The sequence below is a fragment of the Furipterus horrens genome, unplaced genomic scaffold, assembly GCF_987537825.1.
Source record: "Furipterus horrens unplaced genomic scaffold, mFurHor1.1.pri manual_scaffold_2, whole genome shotgun sequence".
NCBI classification, from domain to species: Eukaryota; Metazoa; Chordata; class Mammalia; order Chiroptera; family Furipteridae; genus Furipterus; species Furipterus horrens.
The window spans coordinates 88,311,420-88,319,194 of record NW_028327172.1 but is presented as its reverse complement, the minus strand read 5'-3'; the positions used below and the strand labels follow the sequence as shown (position 1 = coordinate 88,319,194).

The 7,775-nt window shown below is 38.2% G+C and overlaps 1 pseudogene; it reads right to left on the bottom strand.

The window, feature by feature from the left end:
- Nucleotides 1-6,041: 6,041 nt before the first annotated feature.
- Nucleotides 6,042-7,544, bottom strand: LOC150019000 (heterogeneous nuclear ribonucleoproteins C1/C2 pseudogene; annotated as a pseudogene).
- Nucleotides 7,545-7,775: the final 231 nt, after the last annotated feature.

The following is a 7,775-nucleotide window of genomic DNA, read 5'->3' as shown; positions in this document are numbered from 1 at the left end:
GACATTTGAGGATTTTCCAGATGTCTTTCTGGTTATAATTTTTTGTATAATTCTATTGTGGTTAGAGAATATCTTTTTAATTAAAAAATTTATTTTTCAATTACAATTTACATGCAATAATATTTTGTATTAGTTTCAAGTGTACAGCATAGTGGTTAGACAATTACATCCTTTAAGAAGTGTTGCCTTGATATTTCCAGAACCCACCTGGCACCATACATAGTTATTACAATATTATTGACTATATTCCCTATGCTGTTCTTTACCTTGCATGACTATTTTGTAACTACCAATTTGTACTTCTTGATCCCTTTCAGTTTTTTACCCAGCCACCCAACTTCCCTTTTTTTATGGCAACTGTCAGTTTATTCTCTGTATCTATGAGTCTGTTTGTGCTTTGTTTGTTTATACTGTTCTTTAGATTCCACATATAAGTGAAATCATATAGTATTTGTCTTTCTCTGGTTGACTTTTTTTCACTTAGCATAATACCCTCTAGGTCTTTCCTTGATGTCTCAAATGGTAATATTTTATTCTTTTTGCCCTGACTAGTGTGAATCAGTGGGTTGGGTATCATCCGCAAAACAAAGTGTTGCTAGTTCAATTCCGGGTCAGTGCACATGCCTAGGTTATGGGTTCAGTCCCCAGTCAGGGCATGAATGAGAGGCAACTGATCGATATTTTTCTCTCACATTGATGTTTCACTCCCTCTCTTTCTCTCTTTCTTTTCCCATTTCTAAAAATCTATATAAATTAAAATTTTTTAAAACAGATTTTATCCTTTTTATGACCAATAATATTCCATTGTACATATGTATCACACTTTAATATACTTGTCTATTGATGAGCAGTGGGGTTGCTTCCATATTGTAAATAACACTACAAGGAACATAGGGATGCATATATTCTTTAGAATTAGTGTTTTGGGTTTCTTTGGATATATATCCAGAAATGGAATCACTGGGTCATAAGGCAGTTCCATTTAAAAATTTTTGAGAAACCTCCATATGGTTCTCCATAGTGGCTGGAACAATTGGCATTTCCACCAACAGGGAATAAGGGTTCTCTTTTATGCACATACTTGTCAACTATTGTTTGTAGATTTATTGATGATAGACATTCTGACAGGTGTGAAGTGATATATTATTGTGGTTTTTTAAAGTATATTATATCGACTATGCTATTACAGTTGTCCCAATTTTTCCCAATACCCCCCTCTGCCCGTTAACCCCTTTCCCACTAGTGATCCCTCCCTGCTTAGTTCATGTACACGTGTTGTGCATATAAGTTCTTTGGCTTCACCCTTTCCTATACTATTCTTAACATTCCCCTGTCTATTATTTTCCTACCAATTATGCTCTTTGATCCCTGCACCATTTCCCCATTTCTCTCCTTTACCCCTCCCAGCTGATAACTCACCAAAATGATCCCCATACCTATGACTCTGTTCCTGTTCTGGTTATTTACTTAGTTTGTTTTTGTTTTTGTTTTTGTTCTTTAGATTCAGTTGTTGATAGTTGTGAGGTTGTTGTCATTTTAATGTTCATAGTTTTGATCTTCTTTTTTTTTTAAATAAGTCCCTTTAACATTTTATATAACAATGACTTGGTGATGATGAACTCCTTTATCTTTACCTTGTCTGGGAAGCACTTTATCTGCCCTTCCATTCTAAATGATAGCTTTGCTGGATAGAGTAATCTTGGTTGTAGGTCCTCGCTTTTCATCACATTGAATACTTCTTGTCTGCAGTTTTTTTTTGTAATATCAGCTGATACTCTTATAGAAACCCCTTTGTAGGTAACTCTTCTTTTCTCTCACTGCTTTTAATATTTTCTCTCTATCTTTAACCTTTGGCATTTTAATTATGATGTGTCTTTATGTGTTTTTCTTTGGGTCTATCTTGTTTGGGACTCTCTGTGCTTTCTGAACTTGTATGTTTATTTTCTTCACCAAATTAGAGGAAGTTTTCTTTCATTATTTTTTCAAATAACTTCATTTCTTGCTCATCCTCTTCTCCTTCTGGCATTCCTATGATTTGGATGTTGGTAAATTAAAGTTGTCCCAGAGCTTCCTAATCCTCTCACATTTTTAAATTCTTGCTTCTCCCTTTGTCCCAGGTGAATGTTTACTTCTTCCTATTGTTCCAAGTCATTGATTTTAATCCCAGTTTCCTTCCCTTTACTGTTGGTTCCCTGAATATTTTTCTTTATTTCACTCTGTAGAATCTTCTGTTCTTCCTTTATTTTGTGGCCACACTCAATCATTTCTCTGAGCATTCTTACCACCAGTGTTTCGAACTCTGCATCTGATAAGTTGACTTATCTTTTTTTTGTTTAGTTCTTTTTCTGGGGTTTGTTCTGTTCTTTCATTTGGGCCATATTTCTTTGCCTCCTCAATAGGGCACCCTCCCTGTGTTTGTTTCTGTGTATTAGGTAGAGTTCCTTTGGCTCCATGTGTTGGTAGTATGGCTTAATGTAGTAGGTGTCGTGTAGGGTCCAGTGGCACAGCCTCCCCTATCACTCAAGCTGGGTACTCAAGGTGCACCCTTTGTGTGGGCTGAATACATTCTCCTCTTGTATGATAGCTGAGCCTTGGTTGCTGTTGGCAGATCAATGGGAGGGATTTACCCAGGCCAGTCACCTGCAAGGATTGGCTGTGACCACTGACCACCAACCTCCACCCTCTGTGGAAAATCAGCTGTACAGTGGCAAGGTGGTGGATCTGTGTTGTGTTCCGTAGCTGTCTATTGGGTGTGCTGGCCCTGGGGTTTCCCAGTTGGTGCACACCAAGGTCAGCCCCCACCTGTGTTTTTCCCAGGGCAGCCTGCCTGAGCTATAGTGCATCTGAGATGGCTGATACTTGTTCTGGGCTTAGAGATTCCCAGGCAAAGCCAAGTTGTGCATCTAAGCTGGCTACTGATAGTGCCAGACCTGGAGTTCACTGAGGCCAGCTCTTGTTTGTTTGATAGGATTTAGGAAGTTGTGAAGCATGAGCCAAGAACAGCCATTTGTATGGAAAAGCAGTTTGGATGGGCCAGTAAATTTTGTGGGGCAGAGTCTCTGGGGATCTCCGAGGCTGATCAAATGGTGTTGGCCAGGTTGATGGAGCCTCATATATGGCACCAGCTTGCCAGCTCTGTTAGGGGAGTGTTTAGAAAAGAGACAATGGTTTCTGCTCCCCTTGATGCCAGACACTTCAGTTTCTCCCTATATATCACTGGTGCCTTTCAAGCTGCTACCCTGGTGTTTGAGCTCAGATGGAGTGAGTCTGAGTAGGTGAGTCTGTGTGTGGATTCTTTAAGAGGAAGTGCTTGGGGATCCAGCAGTTTATTCCACTGACTCAACCCCTGCTGGTTTTTTCAGCCAGAAGTTGTGAGGACTTATTTTCCTGGCACTTGAACCCTGGGCTGGAGGGCCTGGTGTGGGGCTGGGACTCCTTGCTCATGAGATATCCCTCCCAAATTTTCATGCACTACATGTGGGTGAGAGATCAGCCTGTTCCACATCTGTGCCCCTCCTATGCATCTTGATATATGTGGTTTCTTTCATTCCATAGTTGTCAGACTTCCATTCAACTTGATTTCTGATGGTTCTGGCTGACGGTCCTTCTATATTTTAGTTGTAATTATGATGTGGTTGTGCGAAGAGGTGAGCCATTCTGCCTATGTCACCATCTCGATGGGATCTTATTGTGGTTTTGATGATTAGTGACATTGAGCATCTTTTTATATATCTATTGGCCATCTGTATGTCCTCTCTGAAGAAGTGTCTATTCAGATCCTTTGCCTATTTTTAAAAATTGAATTGTTTGGGTTTTTTTTGGTGTTGAGTTCTATGAGTTCTTTATCAATTTTGGATATGAACATCTTATCAGATATATCATTGGTGAGTATGTTCTCCCATTCAGTGGGTTGTCTTTTCATTTTGTTGATGATTTCCTTTGCTGTGCAAAAACTTTTAGTTTGATGTAGTCCCATTGGTTTATTTTTTGTTTTTTTCTCTTGCCCAAGAAGACATATCCAAAAAATATTACTAAGAGAGATGTCAAAGAGTTTACTGCTTATGTTTTCTTCTAGGATTTTATGGTTTTGAGTCTTACATTTAAGTCTTTAATCCATTTTGAGTTTATTCTTACATATGGTGTAAGAAAGTGGTCTCGTTACATGTTTTTGCTTCTATCTGTCCAGTTTTCCTTACACCATTTATTGAAAACAGTCTTTACCCCATTGTATGTCCTTACCTTCTATGTCAAGTATTAATTGACAATGCATATGTGGATTTATTTCTGAGAACTATATAATGTTACATTGATCTATATGTCTATTTTTATGCCAATACCATGCTGTTTTGATTACTATGGCCTGGTAATGTGATACCTTCAACTTTGTTCTTTTCCCTCAAGATTGCTGTGGCTATTCAGGGTGTTTTGTAATGCATATATATTTTTGGATAATCAGTTCTAATTCTGTGAAATATGCCATTTGTGTTTTTATAGGAATTGTGTTGACTCTATAGATTGCTTTGAGTAGTATGGACATTTTAACAATGTTAATTACTGTTATCCGTGAGCACAGTATATGCTTCCATTATTTGTATCTTCATCAGTTTCCTTCTTCAGTATCTTATAATTTTCTGAGTGCATGTCTTTTCCCTCCTTGGTTAAATTTATTCCTGGGTTGTTGTTTTTTTAGTACAATTGTAAATAGGATTGGTTTCTTAGTTTCCCTTTATGATAGTTCATTATTGGTGTATGAAAATGCAACTTATTTCTGTATATTCATTGTGTATCCTGCTACTTTATTGAATTTATTTATCACATCCAATATTTTTCGTTGAAATATTTAGTGTTCTCTGTATACAGTATTATGTCATCTGCAAATAGTGACAGTTTCACTTCTTCCTTTCCAATTTGGATGCTTTTTATTTCTTATTCTTGTCTGCTTGCTATGGCTAAGACTTCCAGTACTATGTTGAATAAAAGAGGTGAAAGCAGACATCCCTGTCTTGTTCCTGATCATAAGAGAAATGCTTTTAGTTTTTGCTTTTTGAGTATGATGTTAGCTGTGGGTTTCTCCTCATGGCCTTTATTATGTTGAGATATGTTCCCTCCAGTCTCACTTTGCTGAGAGTTTTAATCATAAATGGGTGTTGGATTTTGTCAAATGCTTTTTTCTGAATCTATTGATGTGATCATATGGTTTTTATCCTTCATTTTGTTTATGTGGTATATTACAGTAATTAATTCGTGGATATTTTACCAACCTTGCATCCCAGGAATAAATCCCACTTGATCATGGTGTATGTTTTAAATGTATTGTTGGATTCAGTTTATATTTTGTTGAAAATTTTAGCATCTATGTTCATCAGTGATATTTGCCTGTACTTTTCTTTCTTTGCAGTGGAATTAGGATAATGCTGGCTTTGTATAATGAGCGTGGGAGTCTTCCCTCTTCTTGAAATTTTTGAAATGTTTTGGGAAATGTAGTTGTTGAGAAAATACTTTGTATGATTTTGATACTTTGGACTTTATTTAGACTTGTTTGATGGCCCAGAATATGATCTAACTTGGTAAATGTTCTGTGTGAAGTTGAAAAGAGGTTGTATTTTAACTTCTGGTGACAGGCAGTACTAACAAACCCTAGTTTTTTGGAAATATTTTTGTCTCCCAAACAATTGGATTTTATAATTATATTTAAAAATAAAAACTATTTTTATTAATAAAGTATATAATAATATAAATAAATGGCTACTCTTTTATTCCAGGGATAAATCCCACTTGATCATGGCGAATGATTCTTTTTCTTTTTTTCTCTTTCCAAATTCCTGGTTTAATAAGGACGTGTTTATTGTGAGGGGAAAAAAAAGTCCCAAACAGGCTGTTCACAAAAATAACCCACAGTATCAACTTTAGGAAAAAAATCTTAAAAGACTATTACACTAATTATTTTCCTAGAGGATACATTTGACATGCCAATTCTCATTCACAAAAATACATTGTTACATTTGTGTTGAACAGCCCCACGCAGCACTCTTACATGGGGTTAACACATACACCTCTAACTCAAAGCTGCTCTCAGGAGCTACTTAACTGATGAGATTGCCTTTGCAGTTAGGGAAGCAACTACTCAACTCATATATGAATGAAAAGAACTGTACTCCCTGCATAACAAGAGATTATTTTGGAGACAGTTGATAAAAACCATACATCATTTTTATTGTTAAGTCGTAAAGAGGTATCAAAATTAAAAGCAAAAATTACAGGGTAAGACTTAACTACTAGGAGCGTCAAAGGAAGTGAAAATGGGACTAGGCGCAGGACAATATGAATTAATGAACATGGGAGGAACAAGGATGGGGAGAACAGTGAGCATGTGCTGAAGATACTAGGGGAGAGGATCTGGTGAAACTTTTGATCTTAGACAAGCGCCTAGGTAAAGAAATAATGGGACAAGATTTCTAAACCCCACTATGTGCTTAAGAGTCATCCTCACCATTGGCGCTGTCTCTGTCATCCTCTCCTTCCTCAGCCTCTTTTTCATCATCCTTGATCAACTCCAGCTGGTCATCCCCCCGATCTTCATTATCATCATCATCCAGTAGGTCCCCCTCCTCAGCAGAGTCATCTGCACCCCCTTCAGACTCCATCTTCACATTAGTCTCATCTTTCTTCAGGGAGCTGCTGCTCTGCTCCTCTTCTGACTTACCATTCTTCATCTCTACTCCTTGTTTGCTCTGCTCCTTTTCAATTTTTTCCAGGCTTTCCAGTAGAGAATCCACTTTTTGTTTTATCTGGGTCAATTCCTTCTTAATGGCCTGAAGATCATCTCCTTTCAACTTTCCAGACTAGGAAGAAGATCCTCGCTGTCCACTCTTAGAATTGAAGCCGCTTTTGCCCCTTCGTGAAGTGTTTCCTGATACACGCTGGCGTTTCGAGGGCACTACAGCCCGAGCAATAGGAGGAGGAGGAGGAACACGTGCCGGGTAACTGTACATCCTGTCATAATAATCCCGTTGAAAATCATAGTCCAAGTCAAAGGAGGAGCTGAGTAGAGGGGACGGAGAAGGGTGTTCTGGTACTGACCCGTACATCTCCGCTGCAGATGGTTTCACACCTGCTTTTCCCCGGTTCACTGTTGGCTCTGCAGCCAGATTAATATCTAAAACCTGGCCAGCAATCATCCTGCCATCCTCTCCTGCCACTGCAGCCCCGGCATTTCTCTCATTAACATATTGAATGAAGGCAAAACCCTTATGAACTGAGCAACCTACAATTTTGCCGTATTTTGAGAAGATGGCCTCCACATCAGCTTTCTTGACCACAAGAGTATTAAGATTTCCAATGAATACACGGGAGTTCATGGAGCGAGGGTCTGTCTTGTTGGTAACATTGCTGGCCATTGTCTTTGTTGATAAGGTTCCTCACAAAGCCAAAATGTAGCTGAAGATCAAAAAAATCTCACTCAAGCAAAGTTCCACTAATTTATAAATTTCAAGTGATTTGTAACCAGGAGAGAGAAGGGAGATTCGATTCGATTCTGAATCTCCTACTCCTGGGTTCTAGGCGGAGAAGACAAATGCTGGTCGAGGTCAGAAACGTGGCCACTAACGCTCAGCCTGCGTCTCTGCACAAAATGCAACAAATGATTCTTTTAATGTGCAGCTGGATTCAGTTTTCTAGTATTTTATTGAGAATTTTTACATCTATATTTATCAGGGATATTGCCTTGTAGTTTTCTTGTATTGTCTTAGTTTGGTTTTGGTATCACAGTAATGCTG